Source organism: Saimiri boliviensis, chromosome 9 (assembly GCF_048565385.1).
Source record: "Saimiri boliviensis isolate mSaiBol1 chromosome 9, mSaiBol1.pri, whole genome shotgun sequence".
In the NCBI taxonomy this organism is placed as follows: domain Eukaryota; kingdom Metazoa; phylum Chordata; class Mammalia; order Primates; family Cebidae; genus Saimiri; species Saimiri boliviensis.
The window spans coordinates 1382630-1402337 of record NC_133457.1 but is presented as its reverse complement, the minus strand read 5'-3'; the positions used below and the strand labels follow the sequence as shown (position 1 = coordinate 1402337).

The 19708-nt window shown below is 42.4% G+C and overlaps 1 long non-coding RNA gene across 3 annotated transcripts; it reads left to right on the top strand.

Annotated features, from left to right (window-relative positions):
* The first annotated feature begins 8526 nt into the window (after window positions 1-8526).
* LOC141585516 (uncharacterized) lies at window positions 8527-17509 on the top strand. Of its 3 annotated transcripts, none has more exons than XR_012519067.1 (5): window positions 8527-8908; window positions 9352-9459; window positions 10981-11172; window positions 13075-13221; window positions 14513-17509. It is a non-coding gene; the product is annotated as an uncharacterized LOC141585516 (long non-coding RNA). The 3 variants fall into 3 exon arrangements; XR_012519066.1 differs by having other exon boundaries at window positions 14493-17509; XR_012519068.1 differs by having other exon boundaries at window positions 10981-11176; window positions 14493-17509.
* The last annotated feature ends 2199 nt before the right edge of the window (window positions 17510-19708 follow it).

Sequence of the window (19708 nt, the reverse complement as noted above, 5' to 3'; positions counted from 1 at the left end):
CACTGTTGGAAAAATGTTGCTGATAGACTTGCTTGAGGCAGGGTTGCCAGAAATCTTCAATTTAAAAAAATGCACCATCTGTGAAACACAATACAGTGAAATACAATAAAACAAAGTGTGCTTGTACCTTAAAATGTGGCCGGTGGAAATAAAAGTTGAATTTTTTTTTTTTTGACACAGTTTTTTTTCATGTTGCCCATTCTGGAGTGTAAATGGTGCAATCTCGGCTCACTGCAACCTCCGCCTCCTGGGTTCAGGCAATTCTCCTGCCTCAGCCTCCCGAGTAGCAGGGACTACAGGCGTGCACCACCACACCCAGCTAATTTTTGTATTTTTAGTAGAGACAGGGTTTCACCATGTTGGCCAGGATGGTCTCGATCTCTTGACCTCGTGATCTACCCACCTCGGCCTCCCAGAGTGCTGGGATTGCAGGTGTGAGCCACCACACCCAGCCAAAAACTGAATTTTTAATGTATTTTATTTTAATGAATTTAAGTAGCCATGTATGGCTATTGGCTACCAATTTTAACGGCACAGGTTAGAAAACTACTGCCCGACTCCTCTGAGGCAGACTTAGTCATTGTATGAGGAGCTGAGTCTGAATGTTACCATTCTTCAGGGCACTCACCAAAAGATGTGCTTTTGCCATCTGTTTTACAAATGTCTAACACAAAATATTCTCCATAATTCTAGATTTTCTATTCTTTTGATACTTTAACTAAAAAGTTATTATAAGCCTTGACCTAAACAGTCATTATTATTAAGGCAGTCTTTCTGGGACTCCAGGACTTGAGAAGAATATCCCCACGAGAATGTGTAATGGTTCTGCTGTTTCCATAAACATGCATCATAGGCTCTCTCTGCCTTTCATGGCACTTCCTAGATCACTTCCTAGTGAAAGCAGGAAACTGACGATTCATGAATGTTTCCACTTTCTCTTCACTGAGAGGGAGGAAAGTGAGCAGCGTTTTGCATTGGGAGAGGTCTGGGTTTGAATTCCAGTTCTGAGATCTTGGAAAAATCGTTTCCCTCTTTAAAGCTTTGATTTTTCTTCTTTATCCAATGGCAATGAAAAGAATTCTTTCAGGCCTAACTGCCTTTCGGAGTTGAAGTGTAAAAAGTTTTGACACAAAAAGTAGGCAAGACTTCCTGAGCTGCACAATACTGTATAAGTATTTATGGCTATGGTTATTTTTATCTCAGTTGAGGCGGGAGCATTTGTATTGACCTTTAAGGCGTATTTTTTCATGTCTGCAACTTACCATTCAGCCACTGCCTGGGATAGCCCAAGACTCATCACTGAAAATGCTCAGGATCTTACCTTACTCTCTTGTTCTCAGATTTTGTTAAGTCCATCTGCATAGCACAGAGCTGACTGCCATGCAGTAGGCTGGTTAGATGAAGCCAACTTTCCTGTGACAGGAGAAAAGTTGAAGAGTTCTCACTCCCATATTCTGTGTCAGCTTGATAATATATTTGCTTCCTGAGATAGCAAGAAATCTTGGTTCTGGTTCTACCTCGAGGATTCATTGCACGACTAGGAAAATTCTCCTCATCTGTGTATGGATTCTCCAGAAGAGAGATGAAGTTTGTGGTAGCAACTTCTGAGCCCCTGCTTCGTCTCTAATCTCTGTCAAGTGACTGTCTGGATTTTGTGATTTGATTGTAAACTCCTTGAAGCTAAGAGATGTACCTAATGCTTCATTCTCTCTAAAAACTGCCCTCCTGAGTTAACTATTTAGATGTGGAGAACACGCACGGTGAGCCTGCTAATTTAACTCATTGCCTGCAGATGTACAAAGAAAATGCAGCCTTTCTTCTTGTTCTGTGGCTGATTTAACATCTCTCTTGACCTTTCAATCTTTTGGGTAAGAAGGAGGTTATCGATAGCTGCATGATAAATTACCCCAGAGTTTAGCAGCTTAAAATAACCAACATTATTTATTTATTTATTTATTTATTTATTTATTTATTTTTTGAGACGGAGTTTCGCTCTTGTTACCTAGGCTGGAGTGCAATGGTGCGATCTCAGCTCACCGCAACCTCCGCCTCCTGGGTTCAGGCAATTCTCCTGCCTCAGCCTCCTAAGTAGCTGGGATCACAGGCACACGCCACCATGCCCAGCTAATTTTTTGTATTTTTAGTAGAGACGGGTTTCACCATGTTGACCAGGATGGTCTCGATCTCTCGACCTTGTGATCCACCCGCCTCGGCCTCCCAAAGTGCTGGGATTACAGGCGTGAGCCACCGCGCCCGGCCCAACATTTATTTCACAACTTATGTAGGTGAGAAATCTGAGTGTGCTGTTACTAGGTTCTCTGGCTCAGGGTCTCTCCCAGGGGCATGTTCAACATGCCATCTATAGGTAGGTCTGGAGTGACCACCTGTCTGGGATTGTTCAAGACTGAGTGATTTCTTGGGATGTGGGGCTTTTGGTGCTAAAACTGGGGACATGCTGGGCAAGCTGTGCTGAACTGGTTATCTTACCCGGGTTTTATCCGAGCCCTAGACAGAGGGGCAGTCCTCTTCCAATGTCATCTGTGTCTTGGGGCAGGTTCAGGCCCACATGGTTGCTGGACTGACGGGCGGTTCTCCGGCTGCTGGCCAGAAGCCTCCCTCATTTTCTTGCCAATAAGGTACTTGTTTCATCAGAGTGAACAAGCCAGAGAAAAAGAGAGGTGAGCAAATTGGAAGCCAGAGTTTTTCAGATTCTATTGGTTAGAAGCAAGTGACCAGGTCCAAACCACACTCAGGGGGAGTGGATCACCCAAGGGCATGAATAACAGGAGGTAGAGATCACTGGGAGCCTTAGAAGCTGCCCACCACACGGAGAAGAAGCAGCTTGCAAACGTGGGTAACAGTGTCTTTGGGTAATCAGTATGAGCTGCTTTTCTGTGGAATGTCAAATCGTCAAAGTTGTAGAAGCGGAGAGTAGAGTGATAGTTACCAGGGCCCTGGGGGAGATGATGGTTAAAGGGTGCCGAGTTTCGGTTGTGCAAGATGAATAAGTTCTGGAGATCTAGTATATAGCATAAGGCCTATGGTTGACAGTATTGTTTCATATACTTACTATTTGCTAAGAAGATAGATCTCATACTAAGTCTTATCACACACACACAATAATGAAAGCAGCGGAAGAATCTTTGCGGGGCAGGTGATTGGTGTATTAGTCTGTTTTCTGTTGCATATAACAGAATGCTTGGAATTGGGTAATTTATAAAGCAAAGGAATTTTATTTCTGACAGTTATGGAGGCTGAGAAGTTCAGTGTAGAGCGGCTGCGTCTAGCTAGGGCCTCCTTGCTGGTGGAGACTCCACAGTCCTAAGGTGGCTCCGGGCAACACACGGCCGGGGCTGAGCGGGCTCACGTGCTGGGTCCAGTCTCTCTTCCTCTTCTTACAAAGCCACTCCCATGATAACCCCTTAATGAATTAATCCATGAATCCATTGATCTAAGAGTAGATTAATCCATGACCCAACCACCTCTTAAAGGTCCCACCTCTCGATACTGCTGTATTGAAGACTGAGATTCAATATGAGTTGTGGAGGGGACATTCAAACCATAGCAGCCGACGTGATTATGGCCTTGATGGTAGACATGGTTTCACAGGTGCATATTTAACCCCAAATACACTGAGTTTTGTGCATTAAATGTATACAGCTTTTTATATGCCAATCATACCATAGCAAAGTGATTTTAAAAAAAAGAATTTCGGATTTTCTTCTGGACTTGCTGATTTTTCGGTAGAGAGCAGGAGGAAGCCTGGTCGGCCTTGTGGCCGTGGGGAGGATTCCCGGATGCACGAGTGCTTCACCCTGGCTCCTCAGTCCTCTGTTCTGTTGTCCTGTTCATTCCCGCTCTGCTTGCCCTGCTGTTTGGCAGCTGAAACGGGGAGCTGGCGGACTCCTGCTCTGTCATCTCTTGGTTTGGTTGGACTTGGTTGTCCTCTCTGCTGATTTGATGTCACTTCTATTCTGGAGGACAGGCTGTTACTCCCATCTGATCTCTGGTCTAGCAGGCTGCCCTCTGGTTCCCAACAGCAACCCTAGGGTAAGCTCTCCAGCTGGTAGCTTCACATATGGCCGACTTCCTATCTCAGGGCATGTGGAAATGGTCAGATATTTTTGATACTTGGGGATCAAGAGGGCCTTTGGGGGCTAAATTCAGGCCCTCTTTCTGCATAATCAAAGTGTATCTCTGATGCAGCTATTCCATGGTAGTTTGCTGTGAGTCTCAAATGGGAAATGAGGCAAAAGACTATCTGCTTGGTTTTCCTCGAAACCAATATAAGCCCCGTTCTAGGATTGCAGCCCCATCTGGGGACAGGGGCAGGGAGGAGACATGATACTTGCTCCCATTTGCTGCCTCCTTTGCTTCCTGCAATGCAGCAGGGCTGAAAAGCCAGCTTTTTTTTTTTTTTTTTTTCTGTGTTTGCTCCAGAGTTTGCTCTCTTCCCAAAGATGTGATGAGATGCCCTCTGTTCTGCCAGGCCTGGCTCTTAACTATGCTAAATAGAGGCTAAGGGAACTCAGAGTGTCCTTTTCTGTCAACCCAAAGCTTGGCTTTCGTGACAATTGTTTTGATGTGGGCTTATAAAAGTCAGATTTATGACTCAAAGATAATCAATGGCCTCTTATTCCTTGAGGCAATAAGCTTTTTGGCTAAGCTTGGATGCTGAGGTTATGAAGGAGTATGATTTAAGGGGGCAATGACAAGATTCAAAATGCCAATTATGTGCATTGGTTTTTACAGCTGCAGGTGACTTCCTGGGGTGACCAGCAGCCCTGGCTTTGGGGTTCAAAAACCTACTCATTCTGCTAGAACCAAGGTGTGTTGGAAATGGAGGAGTTAAAAAAAATGCTTTCCTAGTGGCACTATCACGGATCCAGCGTTTTCCTGCCAAAAGGATAGCATTTTCCACGGGTTAAGTGAATAACTCCCCATATTTGAGAGAGCTGAAAGAAACGTTTGTTGTGTGTGTATGGAGGCGGAGGATGGGGTGGGGGTGGGTAGGTGCTTAACAAGGGGACAAGACAGGACTCAAATGTGGTGTGCAGGGAAAATCGAACGTATAAGAGGAATGTGGTGGGAACAAAATAGTTAAACAGTTCCCTTCTCCCCACCCCTTCTAAGCAGCTGCATCCAAGAGGGAAGTTTGCCATGGAAACACAGGAAGTAGCAGAGAGCCGGGCAACAAGGGAAGCTTTTCTTGTGGTATCCACACTGGGAGTAGCTCTCTTCCCACCAAAAGCCCTGAAGCTACGTGACACTTCTCTTTGCAATGGCACAGGAAATAGAGACTAACGTCTATTTATGACAGCAAGCAGCCAGAGATGACAGTTTGCAGAGCATATTTGGAGAAAGCAACCTCCTGACAAATGGATTCAGTGGGGAATTTGAATGAAACGTGAACTTTGTATAATTACAGATGGAGAAATGGCGTTAAATAATTGGCATGGAAAGTCTTGACACAGGAGAGTGATCCCTTCAGTCCAGATGGTGTGAGGCACAGACAGAGAGGGACTCAGGAGAGGGCAACAGAAAAGCCAGGTGTGAAAGACAGAGGAAGGACAGCTGCCGGGCACCAGGGCAGACACGCCCCTCGGCCACATCTGGCCAGTCAAAACATTTTTTCTTAGTTGTGTGGAATTGTATGCTATTATCAGTTCTATATTGAATACCATCTGCAGTTAACTATATATTCAGTTCAGCTTAGCTTCTTGATATATATATTGTATCTCGTTCTTGTTCCACAATGGGGTTTGAGTCATTCTCAAAACATTCTTTTTTTCCTCGTTTTAAATGAAGTCTGCAGTTAAAGACCCCTGCCCGATAATGTTACATGTATTTGTTTTCATTGGGAGGATCTAAGTGATAAAATTTGGGTACACAGGCTGGGCTTATCAGGGCAATAGTTACCTCTGAGGGAAAGCAGCTGAGTGAAGCTCACTCCTACGTGGAGGTACCATGATGTTTATTTATTTGTTTATTTATTTATTTTTGAGACAGTCTGACTCTGTTGCCCAGGCTGGAGTGCAGTGGCATGATCTGGGCTCATTGCAACCTCTGCCTCCCGGGTTCAAGGCATTCTCCTGCCTCAGCCTCCTGAGTAGCTGGGGTTACAGGCATTTGCCACCATGCCTGGCTATTTTTGTATTTTTGGTAGAGATGGGTTTCACCATGTTTTCCAGGCTGATCTCGAACTCCTGACCTCAAGTGATCCACCCACCTTGGCCTCCCAAAGTGTTGGGATTGCAGGTGTGAGCCACTGCACCCAGCCCCATGATTTATAAAAGCAAACACAAAACAAACAAACAAAAAAGACGAAACCAAAAAAGAGATGAGAGAGGCTGATTGGGACATAAAATCAGAGAAAAAGGAGGAAGTGCAGACGAGAGCGAGCACGCGGGCATAGTGTGCCTATTAACAGGTGTAGGAGAATCTGTGAAACTCTGAACAGGTCTGAGACGAAGGTACTCGAGTAAGCTGTGTTTTCGTTTTTAGCAGAAGAAAGGAACGCAGGTTAGGAGGAGGAAGAGTGATGGTTGTGTAGACTTCGAGAGCACAGAAGGGTGTCTTTTATCTCCTGGCTCTAAGGATCAATATGCAAGTCCGATAGAGAGAGAAATTGCTAGCAAAAGCAGGAAAATGATTTTTCTATGTGATCCAAGCAGAATGGTGGAGGGGGCATTACTCCCAATGATAAACTGAATTGTGTGCCTCTGTAGCATCCTGAGAGATTGCCGCTGTAGTCTCGTTAAGAGGCAGCTTTGGGGGGGAAATAGGGGAGGGACAGCAGGGGGTGGGGAGTTGGGGAGAGATAGCATGGAGAGAAATGCCAGATATAGGTGATGGGGAGGAAGGCAGAAAACCACACTGCCATGTGGGTACCTATGCAACAATCTTGCATGTTCTTCACATGTACCCCCGAACCTAAAATGCAATAAAAAAATTCTATGAGAAAAAAAAAAAAAAAAGAGACAGTTTTGTCTTAGGGGAGCGTCTGTAACCAAGGTAGGGATGAAGTACTGCCCTCAGTGACTTCCTGAGACCATCCACCACGAAGGGGTCTGCATCAGAAGAGGAAGCCTGCTGTTAGCATCAATGGTGATTCGTTCGTAAGCACTCATGGAACACCATCTGAGAACTTCCAGTTATAATTAGATGAGAGTTCCTAGGGAGTGGCATAAGAATGTGAGGACAGGTGTCAGTGATATTTTACTTATTCTATTAATATGTACCTTCTGTGCCGGATTCTAGAAGCTTATTAATATCCCTGTTGGGAAGGAGGCTTACCAAGAGTAAGCAGTGTGTTTGCTGCATCTAGACAAGAAGTGGTAGAGTCAGGACTTAAAGCCATGTTTATCTGCCTCCAAAGCTTATTCATGGTACCACCAGGCTGTACGAGCTTTCCTATACTCTCACTCCCAGTACAATCCCCAAAGCAGCTGAAATAAGAGGATGTTTTAAAGGGGTAAGTCTTCAAGTCATGTGTCAGATCTTAGACAGTGAAACTTGAGAGATGATATAAAACAGTGGCTCAGGCCGGGGGTGGTGGCTCATTCCTGGAATCCTAGCACTTTGGGAGGCCAAGGTGGGTGGATTGCTTGAGCTCAGGAGTCTGAGACCAGCCTGGGAAACATGGTGAAACCCTGTCTCCACAAAAAGTACAAAAGTTAGCCAGTGTGGTGGTGCGTGCCTGTACTCCCAGCTACTTGGGAGGCTGAGGCAGGAGGATCACTTGAACCTGGGGTCAAGGCTGCAGTTAGCCAAGATGGCACCATTGCACTCCAGCCTGGGTGGCAGAGTGAGACCTTGTCTCAAAAAAGAAAAAGAAGCCGGGCGCGGTGGCTCAAGCCTGTGATCCCAGCACTTTGGGAGGCTGAGGCGGGTGGATCACGAGGTCGAGAGATCGAGACCATCCTGGTCAACATGGTGAAACCCCGTCTCTACTAAAGATACAAAAAATTAGCTGGGCATGGTGGCGCGTGCCTGTAATCCCAGCTACTCAGGAGGCTGAGGCAGGAGAATTGCCTGAACCCAGGAGGCGGAGGTTGCGGTGAGCCGAGATCGCGCCATTGCACTCCAGCCTGGGTAACAAGAGCGAAACTCCCTCTCGGAAAAAAAAAAAAAAAAAAAAAAAAAAGATGGAAACAGCAGCTCAACATGGCAACAGAATAATCTCTGGCTGTGGGAGGAGGAACCTCTTTGTCTTAAGAAAGTTCACACATGGGTACGTTTACTAAGGGATGTTCTTATGCGCAAGTGTTACTTTGGCCGAGTTGTTAAAATTGTTTGGGTTTGATTTTCTATCTGTGAAATGAAGAGAGTGAAAGCATCTCTTTTGCAGGTTCATTGAGAGAAGTCACACAAATACAGAGTGAGGTAGATTGTATTTTCCAAAGATGACCATACAAATATATACATATCCCAATCCCACATGCATTTCTTAAACTGTAACTGATACCCTCCTATTTGATGCTGAAGTTTATGTTTTCTGTTTGGATCAAGACAGAAACTTGTATCTTTGACCAGTGGATGCAGCGGAAGTGACGCTATGTTCCTTCCAAGGCTAAGGCCGTAGAAAGGATACAGCCTCCATCTGCTTCCTCTCTCAGGACGCTTGTCCTTGGAACTCAGCTATTATGCTCTGAGAACGCGCAAATGAACTCACATGGAGACGCCGACATAGAGAGGAACTAAGGTCTTCAGCTGACTGTCGCCACTGTGCACCAGACATGAGTGAGGAAACCTGCAGATGATTCCAGCTCCCAGCTTTTGAATCTTCCAACTGAGGCCCCAGACCACGCTGGATCAGAGACAAGCTGTCCCCACGGTGTCCTGTCCAACGTCCTTCACAGATTCAGTGAGCACGACACATTGCTGTTTCATGACATCGAATGGCGGGGTAAATTCCTATATGTCCAAAGTAACTTGAACAGATTTTGATGCCATGTAAAATGATACAAAAAAAGAAGATAGGGAATTCTTGTAAATTGCTTCTTATCTATTAATTTAATTAGGTCCATTGCTAGACCAAGTACTTAAGAGTTAATTCTGTATCTAACAACTTAGTAACCAGATTGTCAGCAAAATGCAAAGCAAAATTTAGAGGGACGATGACATTTCATATTGACAGATTAAACATGGTACCGGTTCACTTTCAGCTCTTGACAAAGGATATTTTTGTGTTTCTGATCTCTCAGAATTGTTAGCTGAGTGTTTACTAATTTACTCTTAGCTAAAATTCTCCTGTTTAGGAATGAGGAAATCCTAGTAGCTAGCTCAGGGGTGGTCAGCCAGAGCTCTTGTATTATAGGAGCTCGTAATAATAAAATTCTATATTTACAGATGGTCTTGCATGAGGTTTTTACATTCTTAATCTCAAGTGAAGATTACTAATGCATTTGTGTGGGCATCACGTAAAGGCATACAGTGGCCGGAGACTCTAAGGATCTGGTATGTGTTTGCTCCTTCCTGTAGCTGTTGAAATATGTGATACAGTGTATGCGTACTAAAGATAAAGGTGTACAACTGGGGGGAAGAAACGAAGAAACTAGTGCCCACTTTTGGCATCAATGTGAGGATGTTAAGAAATAAGAGTTCTGAATGGGGGGGGGGCACGGGGAGGTGGGGAGGTGGGAAGAGATAGCATGGGGAGAAATGACAGATACAGGTGAGGGGAAGGAAGGCAGCAAACCACACTGCCATGTGTGTACCTATGCAACAATCTTGCATGTTCTTCACATGTACCCCAAAACCTAAAATGCAATTAAAAAAAAAAAAGAAATAAGAGTTCTGGGGGTGGAGTCCCGTGGAGAACTGGCAGACATCCCACTCCTGGAGGAGAGAGAAATACGATGAGAGGGTTGGGCAGGTGCAGAAGGTCATTTTGTAACTGCCAAGACCTCTCAGGGTCTAGGGTTTTATCTACTTGCAGGTTAGCCGGCCACAGTTTCGAGGATGCTGGTTGGAGACTTGAGACTCCCGGGTCAGAGTTTCAGCAGACAGAGAATTCACCTTTTTGTCCCGGTCCCTAAGCCGCAGTTCGCACAGGAGCTAGATGATAACTGCACACTCAGTGGGTTTGCTACAGAAGAAGCCTGAATTGAGGGAACCTGAATCTTGTGTACTGAGCAGTTTCCATGCTTGACCTTTGCTTTCAGAGAGAAACATTTTCTTTATTACACTGGGCAGTAAGCATACCTGTCTTTCGCTCCAGTGGGACTATCACCTTTAATAGCCTCCAAGGCTGTAAGCAACCCGCTCTTTGCTTTGAAGGGAAACACACTGTCTGTGATTTCCGTGCTGTTTGCTATACAAATATCCTTGAAAAGACAGTTCAGAACAAAAGGGCATCTGTACTTCTGCTTACAAGATGAGCGGAAATATTGAGAGAGCCATGGAAAATTGTCTTCTAACAATCACTCCCAATCTTCAGAGGATCCAAAGAAATTGCAAAGCAAATATTATTATTAGACTAGTGTTGAAGGGTCAATAACATCCTTATGCATCAGGAAAATTAGAGGGAAATGTATACTGAGAAGTTGGATTTGCATATTTTTTCTTCTGAGCTGCACTTCAGGATTGTCCCCATCAATGGGGTAACAGAGATAACTTTCTAAAAATTCAATTTCCCTGTGGTTCAAGTCTGTCTTTTTCTATATTGGTTGGGGAACCTGGTGGCTACTATGGAGACTTTGAGCCGCATCCTTCACGTTGACTCTGTGAAATAGACAGAATGGGTACTTACTCTTTCCAGCTGATGGAAGTGGACATTTACCCATGGCTGGCTTTAGGGAAAAGAAACCCATGTGATAGGCTGGTAGTGACAAATGCAGAAGGTTTAAAAAAAAAAGCTGAATTCAAGGGGCTTCATTAGAAGCTGGCTTTGCAAAGGGATGGTGTTTTGTTTCACTCACCTGTTTTTTTTTCTTAAATGAAATCTTTACCCTTTTTCTGTTCTACTTTGTTAATTAGTTGTACCCTTTGTGAAGGAGAAATTGAAGAAACTGCTTATTGGTTCAGCAAGATGACAAAATGAAGAAAATTTATTACCAGCAGACTCATCTAAAAGAAACGATGAAGGAATTGGTTAAGCTTAAGGGAAATTATACTACAGGGAAACTTGAAACTTCAGAAATGGAGGAAGAACAGTGAAAATGGCTAACTGTGGGTAATATAAAAGGCGATTTTTTTTTCTCCTTTTAAGTTCTTTAAATACGTATGAACTATTGAAAGCAAAAGTTGTAACTTTTGGCTGGGCTCAGTGGTTCACACCTGCAATCCTACATTTTGGGAGGCTGAGGTGGGCGGACCACCTAAGATCAGGAGTTCGAGAACAGCCTGGCCAATATGGTAAAACCCCAACTCTACTAAAAATACAAAAATTAACCTGGCGTGGTGGCGCATGCCTGTAATCCCAGCTACTCTATGGGCTGAGACAGAATCATTTGCACCCAGGAGGCAGAGGTTGCAGTGAGCCAAAATCACACTATTCTACTCCAGCCTGGGTGACAAGAACGAGACTCCGTCTCAAAAAAAAAAAAAAAAAAAAAAAAAAAAATTGTAACTTTGGTAGGATTTCTCTAGGTATGTATATGCAAAGCATCTGACGCAAATGAGTCTCATATAGTGGTAAGACTTCTATGTTTTGCTTGTAGTGGTAAAATATTCAATCTAAATAGACAGTAAGAGGTTAAATATGCATTTTATTATTCTCAGGGCAGTCATAAAAAAAAGGATACCAATAGATAGAGCCAAAACAGCAGCACATAAACTTAAATGGAATTATGAAAAACATTAGAAAATAGCTAAATAATTTTTTCTAGAATTGCAAAATATAGTCATTGAAATAGAAATGCAGTGCAGATTTAATCGGCTGGTTAAAGACAGCTATAGCAAAAAATTTATAAACTGAAAGCTAGAGATGAGAAAATTGTCCAAAATGCAGCACAGAGATAAAGCAATCGGTTGTATTGGTAAGGAAAGAGAAACATCTTTGAAAGATTTAAAATCGTATCTAAAGTGAAATCATTATATCTAAAGTGAAATATTGATGAACAACATAATCATTTATTCAGTTAATATTCAGTTTCCTAAAAGTCAATTCACTGCTTACATTAAAAAAAGGTTGTAGCGTATTTGTTGATACCTGCAGATTTAGACTCTCTGTTGGGGATCAGGTTTTACTTCTGTATCTGGGCATTCGTACACCGCTCGACAGTGACAACATGGCCTTAGTGTTGGGGCCTGTTCTGAAGTCCGAGGAGAAGTTGGTGAAGGTGCTTGCCAAGGCGCCCTCATGCTTGTGGGCGCAAACATCCGCTGTTACCGATTTGAAGAAGGTGGTTCTGTAATTTCTACATCCACCTGCTGCAAACTGCAACATTCTTTGGCAACACTTCAAATTCCTTTAGCAACTCAAGGGACGTGAGTCACCAGGCGATAGTGGGGCTCAGCCAAATCTTGGTGGGATCATAGAAACCCACTCACCTCTTTCTTTCTTTGTTTTTTTTTTTTTTGAGACGGAGTTTCGCTCTTGTTACCCAGGCTGGAGTGCAATGGTGCCATCTCGGCTCACCGCAACCTCCGCCTCCTGGGTTCAGGCAATTCTCCTGCCTCAGCCTCCCGAGTAGCTGGGATTACAGGCACGCGCCACCATGCCCAGCTAATGTTTTGTATTTTTAGTAGAGAAGGGGTTTCACCATGTTGACCAGGATGGTCTCGATCTCTTGACCTCGTGATCCACGTCCTCGGCCTCCCAAAGTGCTGGGATTACAAGCATGAGCCACTGCGCTGGGCCTCACCTCTTGCTTTCTTGAGGGAGCTTCCTGCTGGGAAGCAGCAGAGGTGTCCCTGGGCCTGACAACTCCCTGTGCACATTTGGAGGGAGGCTGTTCTTAAAATATCACTGACAACAGGATTTGGCAGCAATGGGGACTTAGTGACCAGCTCTCCTTCACTTTAGAGCGTAAGAATCAAGGTTGTGCAATGTTAGTAGATTACATGTTGGTCAAACAATAACAGATCATGTAGTAACAAATATAACAACTTTACTATTTATCTGTCTAGATACTGTCTTCTTTAATCCCTTCGACAACTCTAAATGGCGGGCATGATTATTCACATTTCACTGATGAGGAAACCGAGGCTCAAGAAAAGATGAACTTAAAATTCTGTCACAAAGGCCTTTCTATTTGCCACCATGCTGTCTCCTAGGTAATTCTCTGTATTATTGGTGATGATGTGAATTGATAATGCTATCTATTCAAAGTGTTTATGATATATACACCTATACAGGCACTTTTAAATTACATCCCTAATGAAAGATGATTTTGTTTGAATGAGACATAACCCAATATGGAACCTCACCATTTTGTGTGTCTTAGATGCACTTTGCTAGACATCTTCTGACTTAAGGGCCTCTTGCCTAGTGAAGGGGAGTCTGTGACCAGCTTTAGGAAACAGGGCTAGGTTATATTCAATACCCTTTCTGGTACTTATAGTTTTGTTAGTCAAACTTTTGGTGTAGGCACTGGAAATTGTTGTTGGCTTATCTGGGAATAAGTGAGTGTTCATTTTACACACACACACGCACACATACACACACACAAAATACATAATCATTATTTCAGATTCTACATAGCAAACTGAATCACTGAACAACTGAGGTTATCTATTCACCCGAGAGCCTTCTCAAGAGCATGCCAGCAGATGATCATCAACCTACAAGTCCTCCAGAAAAAAGAGGCCCTGTTGAGGCTCAGCAGCGAGAGGATCAGGTCCTGGAAGGGCCTTATGCACAAGCATAGAGCAGAAGGATGCCTTCATCGTGTGTTTTAGGAGGTTCTGAAAGGCCATCGTTGTGATACAACACATTTAATTAGACAAACATTTGCCATCACCAGTTTGTGTCCAGTAACGTGTCAGGCTCTGGATGTACAAAGATAAGGAAGTCAAAGTCCATGGCTTCTCAGCTTTCCCTACCCAGTTTGAAAGATGGACAGGAAACAAAATCGTGGCGGCACCATAACAACAATCAGGGCTCCATGTGAAGCTCTGTGAGGACAATATATGTGCATAGAATTAATGCTGTAAGACGGGAAGGTAAGAGGAGAAAGGCAGCAGAAGCTGTAAGAAGATATTCAGGTTGGATGTAATGGCTGAGTTAGAACGCAGCAGGGTTATGAGGGCACAGGGCATTGCAGCTAGAGGGAAGTGTGGGAGTAGGGCTTTGAGAGCCAAGCCTGGGAGGCTTTGAAGAGGCATGGGATGGAGACTGGAAAGGTGCAGAGGCCATACCACAAGGAATGTGGCTTTATCCTGTTGGCTATAGTTAGCCAACATCAGCCAAACTGGGACACTTTTGAGAGTAAAAAGAGGTGCTAAAAATAAGTGGAACTTAATCTTTTGAATATTTATTTATTGACCGTCAAGTTGATTCTATTAAAAACTTTTTGAATTTTTTTTTTTTTTTTTTTTTGAGAAAGACTCTCCTTTCTCCTCCCAGGCCGGGCTGCAATGGTGCGATCTCAGCTTACTGTAACCTCTCCCTCCCGGGTTCAAGCGATTCTCATGCCACAGACTCCCAAGTAGCTGGGATTACAGGTGCGTATCACAATGCCCAGATAATTTTGGTATTTTTAGTAGAGATGGGTTTCACCATGTTGGCCAGGCTAGGCTCAAACTCCTTACCTCAAGTGGTCTGCCTATCTCGGCTTCCCAAAGTGCTGGGATAATAGGCATGAGCCACCGAACCCAGCCTGAAAAAAATATAAAAATAATTATCTTGTGTATCGAGGCAAAAATTAAAAAACTCCTCTTTATTATGTAAGCAATAAACATAACAGCAAAATAACTATTCTTGATATATAGGCAAAATTTTAAACTTTTTTTTTGAGACAGAATCTCATTCTGTCACCCAGGCTGGCATGCAGTGGCATGATCTCAGCTCACTGCAACCTCTGCCTTCTGGGTTCAAGCAATTCTCCTGCCTCAGCTTCCAGAGTAGCTGGGATTACAGGTGCACAAACACTTTCTCTCATTCTATATATTGTCTGTTTACTCTGTTGATAGTTTCTTTTGCTGTGCAGAAGCTCTTTAGTTTAATTATATCCCATTTGTCCATTTTTGTTTTTGTTGCCATTGCTTTTGGCATCTTTGTCCTAAAATCTTTGCCTGCACCTATATCCTGAACGGTATTGTCTTCATTGTCTTCCAGAGTTTTTACAGTTTTGGGTTTTACATTTAAGTGTTTAATCCATCTTGACTTGATTTTCGTGTGTGGTGTAATGAAGGGGTCCAGGCTGAATGTTCTGCATATGGCTGTCCAGTTATCCCAGCACTATTTAGTGAACAGGGAATCCTTTCTCCATTGCTTGTTTTTGTCAAGTTTGTCAAGGATCAGATAGTTGCAGGTGTGTGGTCTTGATTCTGAGTTCTCTATTCTGTTCCATTGGCCTATGTGTCTATTTTTGTACCAGTACCATGCTGTTTTGGTCACGGTAACCCTGTAGCATAGTTTGAAGTCAGTTAGCACGCTGCCTCCAGCTTTGTTCTTTTTGCTTAGGATTGCCTTGGCCACTCAGGCTCTTTTTTCGGTTCCATAAGAATTTTTAAATGTTTTTTTTTTCTAGTTCTTTGAAGAATTTCAATGGCAGTTTAATAGGAATAGCATTGAATCTATAAGTTGCTTCAGACAGTGTGGCCATTTTAATGCTATTGCTTCTTCCTATCTGAGAGCATGTGATGTTTCTGCATTTATTCATGTCATCCGTGATTTCTTTGAGCAGTGTGTTGCAGCTCTCCTTGTAGAGATCCTTCACCTTCCTAGTTAGCTGTGTTCCTAGGTATTTTGTTCTTTTTGTGGCAATTGTATAGACACATATTGTAACCTGTTTCTTATCTACATCTGTCTCTAATACCATGCCATTAATATCTTTCTGAAGAATTTATGTATTTTCATTGTAATCTTATTAAAATGTTCTAATAAAATTGAGTAATAGTCAAAGCTGTATTTTATGGTATATAAGTTAGAATGTTTGATGACTCCAATGAATTCTTTTTTTTTTTTTTTTTTTTGAGATGGAGTTTCGCTGGTTACCCAGGCTGGAGTGCAATTGCACGATCTCGGCTCACCACAACCTCTGCCTCCTGGGTTCAGGCAATTCTCCTGCCTCAGCCTCCTGAGTAGCTGGGATTACAGGCATGCGCCACCATGCACAGCTAATTTCTGTATTTTTAGTAGAGACGGGGTTTCACCATGTTGACCAGGATGGTCTCGATCTCTTGACCTCGTGATCCACCTGGCTCGGCCTCCCAAAGTGCTGGGATTACAGGCCTGAGCCACCGCACCCAGCGTGACTCCAATGAATTCTTATCCTTTTTTAAATTGAGATAATACTTGCCTTTTAGAATCTGAAGCATATTCAAAATAAATTCTGCTCAATGGAGGATATTCCCAATGAATACATTTTTTTCGTATTAAAATGTGTAAACATCTCAGGTTGTTTCCCCCCATTCAGTGTATTTTCCTTCAAGAAATGTTTTCATAAGATAAAAACTCATCAAATAAGTCACCTGTGTTTATGATGTTTTTGAAGTTTTGCCAAATACAAATGTTATAAAATTATAAGCTTTTTTATTCTACTCCAGAACAGAATATAAATTTATTGAATTAAAAATAGTTGCTCTGTCACACGATTCTCCCTAAAAGTAATATATTCTGAAGAATATATTGAATTTGAAAATTGAAACTTGTATACCCATTAAGCCCTTTCCATTCCATATGCTCAGTTCCTCCCTTGTATTAGGAAGAATAAGTTTTAATGTCTTGATTGTTATAAACCTTATTTTTAGTAACCAAAGTTTACCAAAAACTTCAACACTTTTTTGTTATTTTATTTATTGAGTACTTTTATTAATAAAGAATTCCAACTAATTTTGAACAAATACAACCACAATTTAGAGGACTTTTTAATTTAAAAAGTTCAATTCCATTGTAGGACACTTGGGTTGAAATAAAAAAGTTTTTCAAAAGCTCAAACATATTTTTCTTTTTGAGATAGAGTTTTACTCTTGTTGACCAGGCTGAAATCCAATGCGGTGATCTTGGCTCACTGCAACCTCCACCTGCTAGATTCAAGCAATTATCCTGCCTCAGCCTCCCGAGTAGCTGGGGTTATAGGCACACGCCATCATGCTTGGCTAATTCTTGAATTTTTAGTAGAGATGGGTTTCGCCGTGTTGGCCAGGCTGGTCTTGAACTCCTGACCTCAGGTGATCCACCTGTCTCGGCCTCCCAAAGTGCTGGGATTAGAGGTGTACGCCACTGCACCTGGCCCCCAGGCTCAAACACTTCTAATATTCAGTTCATTGTAGGCATCAAGAAGAAGAAACTATGTATTGCAATACTGAATAATTTTTTTTTTGTCTTCAGCATGCGTCATCCTAAATTTTATGTGGTTAAATCACTTATATGTAGAAGTGATTTAAGTATACATGTATATGTGAAGTTTGATAATGACAGTTTTTATTTTGAATGGTGGAATTAATCAACTTGTGAATTACATGTCAGCTGGTCTTAATCAACTTATGAATTACATGTATACCACAGCCAATTCCAAGTAGAGTTCTGCTCCGTAGTTTCTATTTTTTAAGCTTTGTAAGATCATTGTTTTTACCATGACGCTGGGCTCCACCAAAATTTCTGGTGGTTTTATTGTAACACCAACAAAAAGTAGTTATTTTCAATATAGAACATTGTAACTGAATTTACAGTAACATTCACAAAATGTCAGATGTTTCAACTATGCCAGAATGGGCTATATTTTTATTTCATAAATTGTTTAAAAGAATAGAAGTGTATGTATATATACATAATTGCACTTTAGGTTCTGGGGTATATGTGCAGATGATGCAGGATTGTTGCACAGGTACCTACACGGCAATGTGGTTTACTGCCTCTGTCCCCGTCACCTATATCTGCATATCTCCCCATGTTATCCCTCCCCAACCTCCCATCTCCCACTGTCCCTTCCCTATTCCCCCCCCCCAAAAGACCCCAGTGCGTGATGCTCCCCTCCCTGTGTCCACGTGTTCTCATTGTTCAACACCTCCTATGAGTGAGAACATGGGGTGTTTGGTTTTCTGTGTCCAGTCTATCATCGATGGGCATTTGGGTTGGTTCTAGGTCTTTGCTATTGTAAACAGTGTTGCAATGAACATACACGTGTATGTGTCTTTATAACAGAATGATTTATAATCCTTTGGATATATACCCAGTAATGGGATTGCTGGATCGAATGGAATTTCTATCTCTAGGTCCTTCAGGAATCACCACACTGTCTTCCACAATGGTTGAGCTAATTTACACTCCCACCAACTGTGTAAAAGTGTTCCTATTTCCCACATCCTCTCCAGCATCTGTTGTCTCTAGATTTTTAAATGATCACCATTCTAACTGGCATGAGGTGGTATCTCAATGTAGTTTTTATTTGTATTTCTCTAATGACCAGTGATGATGAGCATTTTTTCATATGTTTCTTGGCCTTATAAATGTCTTCTTTTGAAAAGTGTCTGTTCATATCCTTTGCCCACTTTTGAATGGGTTTGTTTTTTTCTTGTAAATTTGTTTTAATTCTTTGTAGATTCTGGATATTAGCCTTTTGTCAGATGAATAGACTGCAAAATTTTTTTCCATTCTGTTGGTTGCTGGTTCACTCTAATGATTGTTTCTTTTGCTGTGCAGAAGCTCTTGAGTTTAATTAGGTCCCATTTGTCTATTTTGGCTTTTGCTGCCAATGCTTTTGGTGTTTTAGTCATGTGAGATGGGTTTCCTGGATACAACACACAGATGGGTTTTGACTTTGTATCCAATTTGCCAGTCTGTGTCTTTTGATTGGGGCATTTAGCCCATTTACATTTAAGGTTAATATTGTTATGTGTGAATTTGATCCTGCCATTTTGATGCTAGCTGGTTGTTTTGTACATTAGTTGACGCAGTTTCTTCATTTTCTCGATGTTCTTTACCATTTGGTACATTTTTGGAATGGCTGGTACCCAATGTTCCTTTCCTTGTTTACTGCTTCTTTCAGGAGCTCTTGTAAGGCAGGCCTGGTGCTGACGAAATCTCTCAGCAATTGCTTGTTTGTAAAGGATTTTATTTCTCCTTTGCTTATGAAGCTTAGTTTGGCTGGATATGAAATTCTAGGTTGAAAGTTTTTTTTTTTAAGGATGTTGAATATTGGCCCCCCATCTATTCTGGCTTGTAGGGTTTCTGCTGAGAGATCTGCTTTGAGTCTGATGGGCTTCCCTTTGTGGGTAACCCGACCTTTCTCTCTGGCTGCCCTTAGCATTTTTTCCTTCATTTCAACCCTGGTGAATCTGATTATGTGCCTTGGGGTTGCTCTTCTTGAGGAATATCTTGTGGTGTTCTCTGTTTTTCCTGGACTTGAATGTTGGCCTCCCTTGCTAGGTTGGGAAAGTTCTCCTGTATAATATCCTGAAGAGTGTTTTCCAGCTTGGATTCATTCTCCATCACATTCAGGTACATCTGTCAAACGTAGATTAGGTCTTTCCACATAATCCCATATTTCTTTGGGGCTTTGTTCATTTATTTTCACTCTTTTTTTCTCTAATCTTACCTTCTTGTTTTATTTCATTCAGTTTATCTTCGATCACTGATATCCTTTCTTCTGCTTGGTCA